Raw genomic sequence first — 18,743 nt, forward strand, 5'->3', positions numbered from 1 at the left:
GTCACCATGCAGGCCCTGCACAGCAAAGAGGATGTAAATACTACGTAATAAGAAGCGAGACTGCCTAAAAAATGTTGAGCCATAATCTATCTATCTATATACATAAAAATGAATTGCTGTTCGTTAGTCTCGCTAAAACTCGAGAACGGTTAGACCGATTAAGCTAATTTTGGTCTTGAATTATTTGTGAATGTCCAGAGAAGGTTTAAAAGGTGAATAAATAATATGCTCGGAATAAATTAAAAACAATGATTCTAATTTTTTTCTTTGATGTGTCCCCCGTCGTTCAGAAATCACAATAGTTTAAAAATAATAACTAATTAGAATTTTTATATCTTTCTAACTTTCTCAGGAGTTAAAAAATAAACTTAATTTTAGGTAACTATAGTAGGTAGATTAACTTCAGTTGTTAAATATCTATCAGATTATTTTTATGTAGATTGATAAATCTTAAGTTATGTCACAAATTAAATTGCTTCGTTGTGTCCTGGTATAATTTTTTTATGGAAGAGAAGGATAAAAGAACGTAGGTCAACTACCGCCCACATTCTTCGGCAGCAACAGAGGAACCTATCTCTTCTGAAGTTTCTAACGTGAATATGTCCTTAAATTTCACTATTGGGGGCGATTCGGGAGAGATTTAATAAAATCCGAGATACAGTTTGGTGTTGTAGCTGTACCCTTATAATATAACTTACGACTACATCCAAGGATATTTTTTTTATGAAAATAAGGGACGAGACCAGCAGGACGTTCAGCTGATGGTAATTGATACGGAGTGCCGATTACAATGCAGTGCCGCTCAGGATTCTTGAAAAACCAAAAAGTTTCGAGCGGCACTACAATTGCGCTCGACACCTTTAGACATAATTCTCCTTGCCCAGTAATTTCACTAGCTTTTTAAAGTTTTGAAGCCGTCTGCAAAAACTTCATCTCAATCCCGAGAGCGATAACTTTCCGTTCTATTTTATTCAACCAACAGCTCGTTAATATGTAATAATTATAGTTATTTGTTATAATAATTATTATTATTCTGTTAATAGTAATAATTATTATTTAAAAAAAAACCGTTGAGTTTCTTGCGCCCATTCTTCTCAGGTCTGTCTTTTGAATGGGTGGTAGTTTTTGACGTTCAATAAGTGATTTTAAATCCTATTTTGAATAAAAATATTTTAATTTCAGTAATGCGACATCTAGTGCTTTATTTTCCGTTTGCTAATACTAACTGTTGATGTATTGTTCTTTTGCTATTGCTTCACTAGATGGCGTTTTTCAGTAATTTAGATAAATTATTTTAACAAGCTTAATCATTAGTAACATAATATATTACTCTCTATTAAAATTAAACAAAACACTTATATATTATTTCTTTAACTCCACGTATAATATAGTTACGTAGAAGAAGACTATTTAGCGCCTTTGCAAATTATATTAGCGACTACATAGCGACTACATCTTGTGTTGTCAGTCATTTGATAAAAATTAATCTATGTCAGGCTGATAAACTATTTGGTAAACGAAGATAAATATCTTTAGTTGGCGTGGCGCTTGAATATATTTTTATCGTTTTTGTTTTATCTACTATGCTCAAGGAAGGCTGCTTTCGAAGGAAATCCTCAGCAGTTAGCAGCACAAGATAATTCTTAATGAAATCATAAAATACAATATATAAGTAGTCAAGTATAAGACATAGTTATCGGAAAACTTTGAGAGCATACAATAATTTCCAACATAAAGTCTTCACAACGACTTCTATGCAACACTCAGACAACATGGTATGTATTACGCTCTGTGCATTACAATACAGTGCTGCTCAGGATTGAACATTTAGAGACAGAGCGTTTGGCGATTAAATAAAACAACTGCTTGACTGTGAGGAATATGTGGAAGATATATAGAAGATATGATTTATTAAAAAGTTTCACGATATATATACAAAATCCTTAAAACTAGTTACCCAATCACAATTGTTACTTAAAAAATATTTACAAGTTCAGAAAATACACACCAATACTAAAGCTTACAGTTTAACCAAGTAAAACGTTTCATTCAATAAGAATTGAGAATAATATTATGTGTTCTATCTCGCTCTAAAACTAATGCTATCGCAGTTTGTGTAAGCTCGCGTCGAACCTCGATCATACGATGTCAATGAGCATTCCGCACCTACGTTGTCGCTCATTGATTTAAATTGCATGAATAGCGATCGAGTCCCGACGCTTCACTCGTCAGTCGAGTCCGCTCGGCCTTGCTGTGCGGTTGTGTAACGCGGAGCATATGACTGATCACGTGAGTATGTCTGCGATCGTCGAGAGAAAGTACGATGCTTGAAACTTCACTGAGATGACTACTGGTGATCTGTATGATTCTATGAGTTGATGTACAGCATTATGAAATGGTTCTTATCAGAGCTAATATTACGTTATATAAAATAAAATGTTCTTGTCAGAACGAATCTTTCGGCATACGCTTATTATAGTTATTATGCACGATTACTATTTCTACGATCTATAATGCTACGTTACAAGTTAGGTATTAGACATTTGTATTAATTGATATTATTGGTTGTAGGCACAGCTACAAACATAAAATTCTAAGTGGAATTGTTAATTCGCCCGTCATATAAAGATTTTTCACAAACTACGGCCCCCTTTAAGTCGAAACACATTTTATTTGCATTATAAATATAAAAAAAAAAATTTACCTCTCCAAGAAAGACGACAGCAGACATTATTTACATCCTAAATGTAGAAAACGTGTACAGAACTGCTTGAGTAGATTGGCTTACGAACCACTGTCAGCTCGGCACAGGCGAGGCAATATATTTGAAATACAATCAGCAATATGTAATTATAGACAGAAAAGTTTTCTCATTAGAGCATGCAAACTTTATAATGAAGTTAATAGTGAATACGACCTTGACCTACTCAAGACAACATCACTTCAATTTAGACGTCAGATAATTAAAAACTTTTAACTTATATAAAGTAAAAGTAGGTTATATATTGGTTATATAATATTATATTAAAATAGCGGACCCGACAGATGTTGTCCTGTACACACGTGTTCAATTTGAAAAATCGGTCCAGACGTTAGGAGATCACTAACATACGTAGGAGAATTATATATGGACTGTATTAAGAATCTAAAAAATCATCAAAATCGGCCCAGCCATTTAGGGGGTAGTACAATTATTGTGAATCTAAACCATCCTCGAATACACTTGAACAAACACAGAAAATTTCATTCAAATCAGTCCAGACGTTTAGGAGAAGTTCACTGTCAACAAACGCGCCCTGTGCTTCCCCGGGGCGTAAAATGAATAGGGTAGTCCCAGGCCTTAGGGTGTCGTATTAGGCGACTAAGGGCTTTTTAGAAGTGGGAGAGTCACGCTGCCGTCTTATGGCGTCAGCACAATCGGGCTCGACTCGTCCGGGTTAATTACCACACTCGCACAGAATACCGGCGTGAAGTAGCGGCCTAGTGCCGCTATGTTTAGCATAAGTTAGTGTCGAGGACCGGTGGCCATTCCCCCCCCCCCTCCCCTTCCCCCCAACAAAATATGAGAGCGGTATTAAAAGAGAAATAACCCCAGGAGGGTTTCAGCTCCTATAGAGCCGGAGAATCCTTCCCCGAGCATTCGCGCTCGGGCTGCCCCTCGTATTCTGGGGAGGACCAAGGACAAACGAGGCAGTAACACCACGGCACCCCACTTCACGCTTAATGTGGACTTCTGTAACATCAGGGGAATTCACTCCAAATTAAACGCCGTCCACCACCACCTTGAGACGGCGCAGCCGGCCTTGTGTTTCCTTACGGAGACGCAGATATCTCGACCTAGCGATACGTCATATTAATCGTACCAATCGTACAAAATTGAGCACAATTTTATGCCTCATGCCGGGATATGTGTGTACGTTAGGGAGGATATCTGCTGTCGCCGTCTCGGCAATTTTGAGGGTACCTGTCTACTCTCTGGCTCTGCGTAGATTTATCTGGACCGCGTCCGCATCTATGCGTGCGTCAATAGGTCCCATAGTGGTAACGCAGAAACCGATCACCTCATGGGCTGCGTTCAAACGGCAATTGACGACGTGCTTGCACAGATCCCCTCCGCAGAAATTTTAGTCTTGGGTGATTTCAACGGGCACAATGCCGAATGGCTTGGATCACGTACCACAGACTACGCAGGGTGATCTGTGCATAATTTTGCATTGGCGTATGGTCTGTCCCAATTGATTGAGTCGCCAACGCGGCTCCCGGATGTGGATAGCCACATGCCGTACTTATAGGATCTTCTGCTGACTACACATCCCGATAGTTACCAGGTCTCCGTCGACGCCCCTCTCGGAACGTCCGACCATTGCCTGGTCAGGAGTGTAGTGCAAATCCAACGCGGCGCAGCATACAAGTTGTTATCAACGGTTTTTGCTCGAATCCCAAGCCCGTGAACGCTAGAGTGCCCCAAGGGTGTGTGCTATCTCCCACGCTGTTTCTTCTGCATATCAGTGATATGTTGGACACCTCCAACATACATAGCTATGCAGATGACAGCACTGGTGATGCCGTATACACGGGCCATGCAGGTCTCTCTCGGGAAAACGTCGACCAGTGCCGGGAGAAACTTGTGTCTTCTATCGAGTCCTCTCTCGAGAAGGTCGCGGAATGTGGTAAATTGAACGTTGTCCAATTTAACCCCCAGAAGACTCAAGTTTGCGCGTTTACCACTACAAAAACCCCATTTTTCGTATCACCGCTCTTTGATAACACTTCCCTTAAAGCCTCGGCTAGTATCGGAATACTTGGTCTCGAAATCTCGAGCTATTGCCAATTCCGTGGCCATCTGGAGGGCGAAGCCAAATTGGCTTCAAAGAAACTGGGCGTCATTAATAGAGCACGGAAAGATGTTATGCTATTAGGATATTTAAGTCATCTACCGTAACGTAGTTATGGTCAAGTAATAGTCGTAGTCGAATATGATGATTGATGATTTCAATGGAACTACTTAATGACGATCTATGGCAAAATTTCTGTCTGTGATCAAATTGCAAAGCGCTTACGTTCGTTGTAGCATTGAAAAATTTAGTATATCTACACATATTTAGAAAAATTGTTAGTTAGTGTACTTCAAATTAGGAATTTTGTAAAAATCTTGGAATGATGAATACGGCTGTATGCGCTCGAACTCTTTTCCTGTCCTAATAATGGACGAAGAAACCAAAACAAAAAACCAATGACGCAAACGTCAGAAAATTTTAGGAACCAACTTCAACCTGTTACTTTTGTACACAAATAAAATTTGAAAAACAAAATTTTATGAACGATGCGGGATTCGAACCCACGACCTCCGGCGTTCCGTGCTGGTGCTCTAAGCAACTGAGCTATCCGTTCGAGTACCGCCTCGTAATAATGTTGCGCGCGAATCTAAAAATTTCACTCTCATATGTTTTTCATAACGCGTCTAAAGAAGTATAACTTCAAAAATCAAGGCAAAACTCTAGTTCTTGTAATGAGTATTCGCTCTAAACAATTTCCTGTATTAGCTGTTGCAAATTAGTGAGTTGGATACGAAACTTTCTTGCATTAGAAATGCATCACGGTTATTATGATACTGTGTATGTATTTACACGAATACGATAAAGAGAATGGATTTATATTTTCGTATGTATGCATTTTTGATTGTAAGGAATAACCTCAAAAACTGCTGCGGTTTGAAACACTCTTTCACGAGAAGATTGGTGTATTATTACAAATAAACATGGGTTTGTAATTGATTTAAAATCATTAGGTAACAAAGGTGTGATATTTTTACTTCTTATTTTTTCTTATATTGCAGACTGAATAATATCGGTGTCAACGTCTAGTAATTAATAAATAAATGGCTGGTGTCTGCGACATTCTCCACTTTAGTTATATTACTGAACACGTTTGAATGAATGAATGAAAAGTCATTCATACAATTATGTTCTATAAATATAGACAAATGACGTCGTATTATAAAAATAGTTTAAAAACTAAAAATCACGCTTTGGTTGCAAAGATAATGGTTGAAATTTAAAATTAACATCAAGTTATGCCTTAGCGATAGATGAAAATTAGATAAATTAACAAATAAAATTATTTTGAAAATTGGAAAATGTAATAATTTTATCCAGATCTCGATAAATCTACGAAGTTTGAACGAAATCTGGCCGTTTAAAGTGGGTCAAAATCGCGCCCAAATGAGTCGGTTACAAACAAACATACATACAGGTGAAGCTAATAAAAAGCGTGTAAAAACAAAGCCGAAATATGGTAAATGCCACAAATTGCATCATAATAAGTTTCGATTGCCGCATTTATTCCAGTTCTTTAAAATATTCTAAGTCAATAAGCAGCAATGTAAAACGTTACTTATGTTGAATTTAGAACCCGATTCGGACATTGACAATTGACACACTACTAACGAGAAAAGTGTGCTTATATTGTATACTACTTACATATATACTATTAGATAGACGAACAAAAGAGGAAAAATAAAAAAGGAAGCGTCGCCTTTGATTTATTACGAAAAAAATTGATATTAAATAATTCACAAAGCGTATTGACGCAACCAACGAGGAAAAATTATAAATACTAATAAGCTATCGAATAAAATAAGTTTTGTGTAGATAGCTATCATAGTTTTATGATAATATAAAACAATTCAAATGAAAAAGCCTATTTTTCAAAAAATTAAATCTGTAGAGATTTTTTTTCGTAATCGTGTTTTCGAAACTGTCATAATTTAGGTTAAGAAATGAAGATAAACATGTCAAAAAAATTGGAACCGTAGTATTTGTAGAAGTATTTTATGTAGATTTTCAAAAATGTTAGATTTTAGGACTACAGCGCCTTAAGATCTTCAAATATTTATTTAGTTATGAACTACCAACAGAATTACATGTGATACATTAACGTTAAACAAGTCTTAGGTGCTAGGGATACACATAATTATATTTATAGGCAGTTACAGCATGTACACAAATACAAGTCGTACAAAAAGTTAAAATTTATATAATAAGTAAAGGCTAAATAAAGTTATGTTAATGTTAAATTTATACAATGAAAGGTATATAAAAAATTAAAATACAATAATAAAGAAAAAAATATTCACAATTTTAATATCTACGATTCTGCTACAATCGAGTGTCTTAATTAATTTATCTTTAAATTTTGTTATACTATCGCTGAACAGATCAATGGACTTGTCTCTACTAATAAATTTATTATATAGTCTACTTAATCGGGGTATTAGGGATTGATGGCCGAGTTTGGTCCTGTGGGTTGGGTACGTAAAAAGTGAAATAGGATGCCGTGGAGTTCATATCTTTATCGAATATAAAGAATATATTAATTTAAAAGTTATAGTATATATTTTCACTAATTGACTTGTTCCAAGAAATAGTTATGTTATTGAGTGAGCCGTCTGAGCTTGTGTTGTATCTCAATAGTTAAAGCATTCCACAGTCAGGTAGCCTTATTCCTCAATCACAAATTAATGTATTATTATCTTATTAGTAGGCAGTTTGACGAGAGTTTAACAAAACTCTCATCAATAACCCTTGAATTACATTCTTTCCAATAAAAAATAATCATAGAAATTGGTTCACCAAGTCGATAGTTCGAGGTGATATATATAAAAAAATACAGTCGAATTGAGAACCTCCTCCTTTCCTCCACGTTAGCTCCGAGCTCAACATCATCAGCTTTACCTGGCCTTGATGAAGCCTACCAATAAATAATTCCCTTTGATTTTAATGAAAACATAAGAGTAAATTAATGTTTCAAAACTACGAGAAATTAAGTTACTGTCACATACAACACATATGGCACCACAGATAGCAAGTCCGAATAACAAAACCAAACAGTTTGAATGGAACAATTTCCTTTATCATAATATTCAAAAACTTTTCGATTGTTTTATCTCTACGCTCCCAAAGGGCGTTTGCAACCGGCGCGCGACGCAGAAGTTGAAACACAATTTTCTTTGTATGTAAACAAGCAATATAGGCAAAAGTTTTTTACCGTCGATTTTATTGGGGCCTATTTATAATATGTTCAAATTAATGAAATCAATAAATATGTCGCAGGTATATTGCGATATTACAATTTCACTAGTGATATTATAATTATTAAAAGGCAGATTGTCAATCGACTTCATTTCTTACAATTTAACGGCCTGGTTTTAGTGACATTGTAATGTCACGGTTACACTATAGTAAAATTATAATAAATCTAGGTATATCACGAATGATATACCTAGATTCTGATTGGTCAATTTTTTTCATACGCAATTCGCAAAACATTGGAGCCTATATGCAATTTTCGAAAACTATTGTTGAAATAGTAGTGAACAAGGGTCGTTGCCGCGGTACGCTACGCTTGGCTCGTGCGTTGTGATTTACATAACATGTTAATTTGTTTTTGGGACCTACAAGTGAACAAGGGCCGATTTGCTTGGATAATAATTAGTTGATTACACTAATGTATAACTAAAAAATAATTACTATCCAAGAAACAGACCAGATCAGAGACGGCCTCATAAAATCACGATCAGTAAAATTGTCAAAATATCATTGCCTTACAATATCACTATAGTGTACCCGTGTCAACACAATGTCACTAAAACCAAGCCGTTAAATTGCAAGAAATGAACTCGATTGACAATCTACCGTTAAATTATAATATCACCACAGACGAGTAAAAAAAGAAGGACTCCGCGCCGTGATATTAGCAAGTGAAGCACCGTTATGCTAGTGTGTGTGCGGTTACAGGGGATACTAGTTACACAATTTTTTCTCCCTTAAATAATCATATATGGTCACAAATACTTATATAGTATCGTTTTTACACTTTGTCACAACCCTCGACAGCATTTTTAAGATATTTTATTGAGACGCAAACTGATCTGTCACAGACGATGACAATTCTCATAATTGCCGCCTATCGGCCTCTAGTAGTATAAGTGTGTGCGTGGGGCTATGTATTTACACGTAAGTCGGCTTGTTTTGGTGCTACACTGTTATGTAAGGTGACACGGAGTCCTTATTTTTTTACTAGTCCGTAAATATATATATAGTGAAATTGTAATACCACGACTTTGACAATATAACTAACTAATAACTCAATGATTTTTGCGATAGTTCTGATATGGTTATTTACCAGGTCACTTATATTTTTACGTGAAAATTTGTATAATTCTTCAACTTCAAAGTTCTGATATCAACAGCTATAACAGAAAAAAATACACTAGTACACGAGAAACAAGGGAATTATTGCTGGTTACTAATGTTAATTTAAATTACACAATTTTGGAGGGGCTCCACTCAATGTACACTTTTAAAATAGCGTCCCGGTCTATGTTAATACATGACTTTTAAATAAATTTAATAATTTGATTGTCTTACACAATGAATATAAAAAAAAGCTTTTTATTTAAGAAGAGTATCATCAAAACATTATCGAGGTTTATATATTATCAGGCTGTCAGATCGTCAATTCACTATTATATTCTAAGTTTATGGATTTATTATTATTTTATTTACACCATGTTACGTCACCCGACAACGAAGCTAAGAAGCTAACTAAGTTAGCCGTTTTGACTTCTAAAGTCAAAAAGTCTTATAAACTTTATTCAATTAAGCTTAGACTAAACGCTTTTGACTCGTCGAATATTATAATCGTAAAAAGTTGAGCTCGTGAGAAGAACATACAAGAAACTTAACGGCCACTCTTTTCAATCGAAATGGGTATTTTACAATGGCTCTAAATATAGGTACATAACAAATTAGTTTGTAAGGTGGTGCATCCAATATATGAATCGTGTTTACATAATATAAATTATTCCATAAAAAGAAATAAAGTATTAACTGTATAAATATAAATTATCGTATATTGGAAGCATCAACCTTTAGAGCTTGAAATCATTTTTTTTGTTAATGCTTCGTGATCATGATGGTCGTGATTACCGTCACAATTAGTTACATTACATCCAACAAATACAATGACCATAACTATAACAGGTCGACCTGACACCATCTACTTAACCATTATATTATATAAAAATAATCCTATATTTGGGCATTCTACACCATCACCTGTCTCTTATTACAGTGTCCACCCATTCACTAAATAAGAACATTCACTTTCAACGTAACACTGTTACAATTCCAAACTTTTGCTTTTGAAATGCACTTGACTCTTAAATCACTGCAATAAGTCTCAAATTCGATTGATTTTACACATAAAAGCTTAAGTAACAGAGATTGGACTGATGCATGTTGATACAGTGATGGTTCCGGTTCAAATTATACGTATTTCATTTTGTTTGTGGTAAAATAGACTTTATTAATGTAACTGAGACATTAATAGGTTTTTACATATTTATGCATTACTAGCTGACCGGACAGACGTTGTTCTGTAGATAGTAAAAAAACAACTGTTTTATATTTCAAAACATCAAAAATTATTTCGTAAAAAATGCTGCCTATTGTTATAATGAAATTGTTTCACAGCGGAACTGTCAAACCGTGCGTCACTAAATTCTCTCATAGAAAATATGTCCATTCAAGACAAATATTGAAAATATAAATAATTATGGGTCCCCAATCGAAATAAAAATTATCCTATCACTCAAGTTGGACCGAACTGCACTCCATGAAGTAATCCCCATTAAAATCCGTTCATTAGTTTAGAAGTCCATCGCGGACAAACAACGTGTCACGTAATTTATATATATTACTAGCTGACCCAGTAAACGTTGTATTGCCGATATTAAAATCGCGATACAAAAGTAACTGTTGATCGTAGATGGGTGAAAATTTGAAGTTGTATGTATTTTTTAATGCTGACTCATAATCAAACAAATTTAAAAAATAATGTCAAAAAAATTTAAAAATAAAATTCTTATGGACCACCCTTAACATTTAGGGGTATGAAAAATAGATGTTGGCCGATTCTCAGACCTACTCAATATGCTCACAAAATTTCATGAGAATCGGTCAAGCCGTTTCGTAGGAGTACGGGAACGAACATTGTGACAATAGAATTCTATATATTAGATTGAGTCAAAAATAGTACGCATACGACTCAAGAATTTTTAACTTTTCTATTAAATTCTTGATTATTTGGCAATATATTGCTTGTAGTGCCAGGTCGACCTGTTATAGTAAACCATTGTATTTGTTGAATAGTATTACAGATTATGATAGTAATCACGACCATCATGTTCACGAAGCATCCTTACACAAACAATGAATACAACCTCTAAAGGTTGATGCATCCAATATACGATAATTTATATTTATATAGTTAATTCTTTATTACTTTTTATGAAATAATTAATATTATTTAAACACGACTCATATATATGGATATATATGGATGCAGCACATTTCAAACAAATTTTTTATGTATATTACAGCCATTGTTAAATACTTTATTTGATTGAAATGAGTGGCCGTTGAGTTTCTTATATGCTCTTCTCACGAGGTCTGAGAATCGGACAACATCTATTTTTCATCCCCCTAAATGTTAAGGGTGGTCAACACGATTTTTTTTTTAAATTTTTTTGATATTCTTTTTAAATTTGTTTGATTATGAGTCAGCATTAAAAAATACATACAACTTCAAATTTTCACCCATCTACGATCAACAGTTACTTTTGTATCACGATTTTAATATCGGCAATACAACGTTTGCTGGGTCAGCTAGTTAATTTATAAAATCTTATACTGTTAAAGAGCAAAACATAAGACTTGCATAACAAAATAGCCAGGGCTCATCTCTGTGGAATTAAATGTTGGCGAGTTTTCACACGTAATAATATATTATGCATTTTAAATTGTATATTATAATACATTAAAAGCACTTTCTAGAATGCAAAGCGCCGTTGCATTTCAAATACAGAATATACGAATGACTGCTCATATGTGAAAAATATAAAGCAGAATAACTATTATATAAGAAGGCTCGCTTTTAGGTATAAGTGTGTGGAAACGTTTAAGAAGATTGATGGCTACTGTGTATTGTGAAATCTTACTCAATGATTTTTGCGGTTGTTCTGATATGTTTATTTACCAGGGAACTATTATTACGTGAATATTTGTATATATTTTTTTATGGAATATGAAGACAAACGAGCGTACGGGTCACCTGGTGTTAAGTGATCACCGCCGCCCACAATCTCTTGCAAAACCAGAGGAATCACAGGAGCGGCCGGCGTGCGCGCTTTTTTTGAAGGTACCCATGTCGTATCGTCCCGGAAACACCGCACAAGGAAGTTCATTCCACAGCTTTGTAGTACGTGGAAGATAGCTCCTTGAAAACCGCACTGTGGAGGACAGCGACACATCCAGATGGTGAGGATGATATCCTAACTTGTGGCGTGTCGTGCGAAGGTGGAATTCGGCGGCAGGAATCAGGTTAAACAGCTTTTCGGAACACTCCCCGTGATAAATGCGGTAGAAGACACACAATGAAGCGCCATCTCTACGCAACGCCAAGTGATCCAGCTGTTCACAGAGCAGTGGGTGAATGTTTGTATATTTGCTGTACTCAAAGAAAGATTGTTTCAAATTAAAATACAAATATTTTTATTGAAAATAGGATATAATATCACTTGAAAGTCAAAAACTACCACCCATTCCAAAAGGTATGCCTCAGACCTGAGAAGAAAGGGCGCAACAAACTCAGCGGGCTTCTTTTTTTTTAATAAAAATATGGTTATAATGTAAAATCGTATACTAAACTTTATTATTTATTAGCCTGTGGGCGGTTACCCCATTTCTAATCTGTGGTATCATTAAGAAGGTCATGTATGTTATAGTAACCTTTACCACACAAACGTTTTTTGAATTTCGTAATACATTTGTTTTGAAAATTTTCTGGGATCTTGTTGTAAAAGCATATAAGTATTACAACGCCCCACAAAAGACTTATTAACTCTACTTCGCCGAGTAGTAGGCATTATAAGTTTAAGTCTGTTTCTTGTGTTAATATTATGGTTATGACAGTTTCTAGCAAATTCGTTTATGTGCCTATATACATATATAACATTATCAAGCATATATTGAGAGACAACAGTCAAGATGTTTATTTCTTTAAATTTTGCTCTCAATTATTCTTTTGAATTATATTTAGATAAGTCCCGATTTGTGCAATAAAAGGGGACAAGTGCTTGTCTGATTTGGGGGTTTCGCAATGATAAAATGATATAAACAAAGTTAAAATTCAAATATATATATTAAATCTAAGCCCATTTCGCTATGCCGAAGAACGGACGTAAGAAATTCAGCGTTCGTTTTGTTCCAAAGATATAACTGTCACAAAAGATATTTATATTTGCACAAAGTATTTATTTCTAGAAATAGCCCGGAGAAAACCCCGATTCAAGTATCCTAATTAAAGTAATTGATAAGTATTTTCCGTCCATGCTCCGTTCATTATATCCCTCAGTCGCCTAGGACACCCATGGTAGGAGCTGGTGTGGTGCTATTCTGGTGCGACACCGCACGCATCACATGCGTAAAATTGCTGGTAGGTGTTTGAAAGAATCCAAGCTATATATCTAGATAATTTATACATAGTTTTGAAAAGTCCAATTAAACGTCAGTATCGAAAAGTTCACAGAATTATATGACGCTTCCGACGTGTTGCGTTAACCTATGAAGTATATGAAATGAAATGAAATATATCTTCATTGCACATCACTAAATAATTAAACATAACAAAAATCGAGACTACAAAAAGCAATAGGCAGCCTTATCGCTTAAGAGCGATTTCTACCAGGCAACCTGTAATGAAGTAGTTTTAGTTGAAAAGATAAAATAAATCGTAGTGAAAAGTGTTTCTTTTGCATCAAGCTCATACAGTAGTTAGGGATACATTAAATACAAGTTCATTTCCTTGCGGAAACACTGCAATGATAGCATTACGTCATGTTAGAAACCGAAGCCACACAAACGTTGATTATCTTTTTTGCAATGAGAGCTAGTGATATTCTGACAACGGGAAAACTGTTAACAACTTGTTTTATTTTCAAATAAGCACTGACCTGTATAAATACCACTGGACAGGCTGTTCCATATGTTTGACAGCAAATTTGTTTATTTTTTTGTGCCTATTTGAAGCGCAACTCGCGAGCACCCAGAGAACTAATTTTGACGTATAATACGAATGGCTGCGGCAGAAGAATACAGTACTCTGAAGTATTATTGCATTTTGAGTTAGTTTCGTTCGTTTTCCGTATTATTTTTATATCAGGAATCAACGTAATCAAGTACACAATTTTTTTTGTTAATAGTTTCCTACCTATGTGTTATTTTGTTTAGCTGTGGACGTCATCACTAGTTTAAGTACCGCAGACTCTCGCTTTAGCCAACAGCGCCAAAATGGCGAATATGATGTTTCATATTTTAATTATTTGCTGTCAAAGTGCTCTTGTGCCTGTTTGAGCAAGAGCAAGAGCACTTTGACAGCCGCCAGTCCAGTGATAGACAGAGGTTAGTGGTCATTACCATAGATATATTATCCCATTTACTTTCAGTATAACATATCTGTGGTCATTAGGATATTTTTATTTAAAAACATAACATTAACATTTCTAAGATGGCGAAAGTTTATTACATATATAAACGACGACATGAAATGAACAGACGAGTATCTAACTATAATCGTAAATAATAACCTTAATTTTTTAGAAAATAATTGTTATTTCGAAATTTTCAAACAAACAAAATATTATATATTTAGGAAACAAAATTTTAATCACCCTCACGTGGTCGCATAAGACGATACGAAGTAGGTGTCAGTGCAATGCTAGCGCGCGGCTACTAGATTTCTTACAGGTTGTTCCAATATAATATTATGCAAATTTTAATTATTTAGGTGAGTTATGTATTTTATTTAATTCGCCACTGTAGCGCAGCACTGTATATTCTAAATCAGTGGGTATGCATATGGCCGAACTTTACCACCAAACTGTGTTTGCCTATATATAGAACCTTAGATTACATAAGTAACCGACTTCAAGAAAGGAGGAGGTTCTCAATTTGTCGTTATGTTTTTTTTATGTTTGCTACCACAGAACTTTGGACTTTTTATTATACAATCTAATTAATGAATCTAATTCTAGTTACGATTATTGTTATTTTTGGAGTCGGTGTGAGCCAAGGTAGGTTTGTAACTATGTAGTTACAAACCGACCTGGGCTCACACCATGTTATATACATAGTAATATATGTGATTCGAAAAATAACATTAACCGTGACTAGAATTAGATTAGTTATTGTATAAAAATACGCAATTATTTTTATACTTTTTAGTGCACATTATATCTATTGTTTTGGAATAGTGTTTTTGGAGTCGGTTGTTTTTATTGTTATATTTTTTTTTATACATTTAGATGGACTGTGACAGATGTGAACATGTCGAAAAAATAGCGGTGAATTGTTAACCTCTATTTTCAACGCACGCAAACAAAGTGTGTTATGCATACTAAATTAATAAACCCGGGCTGTTGTTATGCGTTGACTAACAACAAGGTGCTCTATCGGGACGTATACATTACCTATGTATAGAATATCAGTACTCCCTCCGATTTTTGTTAGTAATGTTATAATTCAATATGTAAAAGAATAAAAAAAAAATCATCAATATAACTACTAGTTGGAGACTTCATTGCTTGGGAGTATGATAATTCTGTTGTGGTTGTCCATGGGCGGAATTCCTGACTACTTCCTTATCCGTGAGTCTCTTACTCGTTTGCTTTTTCTTATCATGGAAGAGTAATAAAACAAGGACTCCGGGCCGTGATTTTAGCAAGTGAAGCACCTTTATGCTAGTGTGTGTGCGGTTATATGAGATTATAATTATTATTATTTGAAGAGGGGGCTATTTCCTAGTCCTGGAGATTACTAGTAACACCGCGTCCAAAATTGAACTATTGTGTTCGCCACTCATACTATAGCTCGTCGTCAAGCCCTGCTGCCTTTACGAACCGCAGTAGTTCCTTGACGCGAGTGTTGCAAACACCATCTGGTGGCACGAAGTAGATGCCAAAGATTGTGTTACGCTTATGCATTAGTGGGCCGCAGTCGCAGATGAATAGGTGTTTCATCATCCTCAAGGCAGAACCTGCAAGTTTTGTCATTTTTGATGCCGACCACACTGAGGTGCTTGTTTAGGCGACAGTGCCCGGTTAGCATCCTAGTGAGTATGCATAGAATTTTCCTGTCCAAAGATAGGGCTTCATTCGCATAACTACTGTTGAATGCCCTTATCAGTGCTTTAGAGTGGTTTAAACCTGAAGAGTGTGTTTATGGGAGATACCATTAACACAATTTTTCTCCCATAATTAGTCAAATATGGCTACAACTACTTTTAACTCCAATTTTGATATATTATTTTATACTTTTTCACAACGTACTATTTGCATTTTCATAATATTTTATTTCGGCGCACACTGATCTGTCACAGACGATGGCAGCCGATCGGCTTGTATTAGTGAAAGTATGTGCGTGGGGATATGAATTTACACGTTAACCCGCTTGTTTTGCTGCTTCACTATTTTGTAAGGTGACACGGAGTTCTTCTCTTTTTACATGTCCGTGTATCTTATGAAAAAAAATGATAGCTAGCCGATTAGTTTTTATACGATAACCAATTTAGATCGATCGAATTTTTGCACACATTGGCTAAGAAAAAATATTTAAAAACAATTTGTGATGTTTTTTAAGTAATAACCCGACTTCTGCGATTATTACAGCCACAGCCTGACAGTTGAACAAAGCATATAAAATTTATCGACGATACGTCACTCGAACGGTTGGCTCAGTTGGAAGAGCACTCGTACGGAACGCCGCGAGGTCGCGGGTTCGAGTCCTGCATCGGTCATAAATTTTGTTTTCAAATTTTATTTGTGAAATTACATCAACTTTGCAATCATTATGTTCTTTTCGTTAATAATATAAAATCAATTGTACCAGATGTAGACAAAAAAGATCCCCACTAAGTGAAAGTATAATTCGCATTGACGCTTGATTATAAGTTATATTGAAACTAAAAACAATTTAAATTGCCAATCTAATATCAAGATAAAAAGCTTTGTCTGCAAATTGCCTAAAATCAAAGTAATGAATATAAATAAAACGGTCTAACAAGGCTCCTGGTAATTCTCGGTCAAATAATTTGAATTTCGCCACATTTGAATACATTAACATATTCCTCTTTCACTATTTACATATTACCCTTGCCATTGTTATAAAATCCATTGGCGCAGAGTTTGCAACATTATGGCGATAGCATAATATCGTCATATATATGCCATATTTGATGCATTTGTGGAATAGTTTAAATATTCATTTGTGATTTAACACATACTACGATTTGACTGAATTTTTGAATAACCAAGGAATAACCGTTTAGATTAAAATTATTAAATTAATTAAATTTGCCCTGTCCGGGTTACTTAACACACTCGCACAGAATACCAGCGTGAAGTAGCGGCCTAGTGCCGCTTCCCACTCCCCCCCCCCCCAACAAAATATGAGAGCGGTATTTCAAGAGAAATTACCCCAGGAGGGTACCGGCTCTTGTAGAGCCGGAGAATCCCTCCCCGAGCATTCGCGCTCGGGCTGCCCCTCGTATTCTGGGGAGGGCACAGTACTGCGTATGTCACAGGACAAACAGGGCAGCAACACCACGGCACCCCGCTCCACGCTTAATGTGGACTTTTGTAACATTCGGGGAATATACTCCAACTTAAACGCCGTCCACCACCACCTTGAGACGGCGCGGCCGGCCTTGTGTTTCCTTACGGAGACGCAGATATCTCGACCTAGCGATACGTCATATTTAACGTACCCCGGGTACAAAATTGAGCATAATTTCATGCCTCGTGCCGGGGTATGTGTGTACGATAGGGAGGATATCTGCTGTCGCCGTCTCGGCAATTTTGAGGGTAGGGGCCTGTCCACTCTCTGGCTCCGCGTAGATTTAGAGGACCGCGTCCGCATCTATGCGTGTGTCTACAGGTCCCATAGTGGTAACGCAGAAACGGATCACCTCATGGGCTGCGTTCAAGCGGCATTTGATGACGTGCTTGCACAGATCCCCTCCGCTGAAATCGTAGTCTTGGGTGATTTCAACGGGCACAATGCCGAATGGCTTGGAGCACGTACCACAGACTACGCAGGGCGATCTGTGCATAATTTTGAATTGGCGTATGGTCTGTCCCAATTGGTTGAGTCGCCGACGCGGCTCCCGGATGTGGATAGCCACATGCCGTCCTTATTAGATCTTCTGCTGACTACACATCCCGATGGTTACCAGGTCTCTGTCGACGCCCCTCTCGGAACGTGCGACCATTGCCTGGTCAGGAGTGTAGTGCCTATCCGACGACAACGTCGCAGACCACCAGCGACCCGCCGCGTTTGGCACTAAAAGTTAGCAGATTGGGATAGGATGCGTTCCTTTTTTGCATCCTACCCTTGGGGCAGGGTTTGTTTCCCTTCGGATGATCCTAGTGCCTGCGCCGTTGAAGTAGCCGATGTGATACTGCAGGGCATGGAAATTTTTATACCGAGCTCTGTAGTACCGATCGGTGGCAGATCACAGCCCTGGTTCGATGCGTCAGTTAAAGCAGCATCTGACTGCAAAAAACAGGCGTATCGAACTTGGATTGCGTTGCTGGGCTCAAAAGATCCGAACTGCAAAGTTCTGAA

The sequence above is a fragment of the Leptidea sinapis genome, chromosome 3 (assembly GCF_905404315.1).
Source record: "Leptidea sinapis chromosome 3, ilLepSina1.1, whole genome shotgun sequence".
In the NCBI taxonomy this organism is placed as follows: Eukaryota; Metazoa; Arthropoda; class Insecta; order Lepidoptera; family Pieridae; genus Leptidea; species Leptidea sinapis.